Source organism: Octopus bimaculoides, chromosome 6 (assembly GCF_001194135.2).
Source record: "Octopus bimaculoides isolate UCB-OBI-ISO-001 chromosome 6, ASM119413v2, whole genome shotgun sequence".
NCBI classification, from domain to species: domain Eukaryota; kingdom Metazoa; phylum Mollusca; class Cephalopoda; order Octopoda; family Octopodidae; genus Octopus; species Octopus bimaculoides.
Window position 1 is genome coordinate 42,224,253 of NC_068986.1, and position 2,319 is coordinate 42,226,571.

Sequence of the window (2,319 nt, forward strand, 5' to 3'; positions counted from 1 at the left end):
CAGGTCATTTTAAATGAATGAAGATGAACTAAATAATAGAAAATAAATTTCAGCCACTAAAATGTTGAACATGCCAATACAATAGTACGTTCCTATCTACATTCTGCGTTCCGCTAAAAGAAGTTGATCAAACGAGAGATGGGGGGGGGGAGGAAGAGAGAAAACCAGAGAAAAAAGAAAAACAACATAAAAGAGATGATAAAATGATAATTGTGGTGGTGGCTGTCAGAATGACATTTAATACTGCCTAAGCTCTATTGGTTGTATGTTGGTTGTAGTCATGGCAGTAGAAAAGGTAGCGATGACATAGCTCGATGAGAATTACTTGCTTTAAGGGGTATAGTATTGTTTTTTATAGTTCAGTCCACAAAAATAAATACATTATTCGACAACAGCTCCTTTCAGCTTACAAAAACTACTATCACCGTTACCGCCATTAAATAACAGCCTATCAACATCACCAAAATAAATTACCACCATTCTCAGTGTATGTATGTATGTATGTATGTATGTATGTATGTATGTATGTATGACTGGGTGTATACTTGAATGGATGGATGGATGGATGAATAAATTGATGTACATAGATATATATGTGTGTGCTTATGTATGTTTGATAATACGTTTATATCGATTCACCAGCATTTCCCTTTTCTTCCATTTTCTCTTATCTTTCACGTTGTAGTCTCCCCTTAAGCAGTATGGTGCATACTTGAGCTTGAAACGCAAAGTTGTTATTACTTCAGCTGCGAGCGTTACGCCTTCTAGTTACTTTTAAAAGAAGAGAGAAAAGAACAGTATCCAGTGATCATTTTTTTTTTCTTGTGATAGGAATATATATGAGATGCTGAAATCCGTCGAAAGCTTTCATCAGCATGTAACATCGAACTGACTACGAATTGATTAATAAAATATTGAAACATAATCACACAACTGCCATGCATCAAGTAGAATCCGGATGCCTGATGACTTCCTGTGTTGATAACAACATTATCTAAGTTCGTGATATGGATCTAATGTATTTTTTGTAAACCATTATCATTGGTTCTTTTTGTTGGTCAAATGTGGTATCTAGGTATGTTTGTGCATTGCTCATTTTTCTTTGCTGCGAACATTGTAGAGTAATAGTATGTAGTTTTAATGATGTTGTCCATCATCTGTGGGACATATATTGTTAAATGTGATATTTAATCGAATTTAATGTTCCATGGTGTTGTTAATGTAGGAGGAATGGACGTAATAAAGAAAACATTTAATCTATTGTTCTGAATCCTTTTTTACAGAGAATTTATTTAAGTGTATGGCTGTCTAGGCAATATTTTTAATGGCGTTAACAAACGAGAAAAAATCCACACTCATACCCATTTAAGAGCTTCTATGTCGAGTAAGAGGAAAATTACCCTCACATCAAATTTTTCTCTTGAATGTCTGCAACATTAAAGACTCAGTTAAAGGCACCCCCAAAACGTGATGGTGTTAAACAGAACGTCGTAGCAATTCTCTTATTCAGGAATACGAAAGTCTTTCCGACATGCTAGTAGAGTTTCTGTCTACTACAGTTCATTTGTATCTAGACTCTTCTGAAAATGACTGAACTACATTTTCGCAGTATATCAGAGAGATAAAAAAAACCCAAAGTTCTCAACCATGGATTTTGCTCGATGTTCGAATTAATTCAATTGAGCGTCCTTCAATTTACAATTACTATGCAGTTGTACCACCATGAGTATTTAATTGCTGAAAGTGGTGCACAACAAAATAGTTCTTGTAGCAAGCAGCCTTACGACCCTTTGAATTGTGAGATCCATGTAGTCACAAAAGCAGCAGCCCTTACAGATGGTTAAAATCTTACATCTTGAGGATCATGTTAAACACACGACAGCAATGTCATTCTTGCAGCCAATCAGGCAGATAGACAGTCAGTCACTTCACAATCCTTTCAACATAGGCCGCTGCTCACAGAGCCTATATATACAATATCATCAACAAAAATCTAAATATTCTAAATACGCAATCATTAAAAGAATACAGTTTACTACATAGGAAGCATAAATTCATTACTTCCTGTTTACGTAATATAGCTTGGTAATGTATATATACGTGTTATTAAGACTTGTTAAGAATATAGGCAAGCTAGATACAATGCTGTTTGTGTTAGCTTATGAGTTTCCCGCATTGATTGCGAGCCAAGATGATCTAGTGTTAAAGAAGTATGAAACTTGTGAGGTATCGGTGACCATGTGCGTGTATATACACACACACATACACACACACACACACACACACACACACACACACACACACACACACACACACACA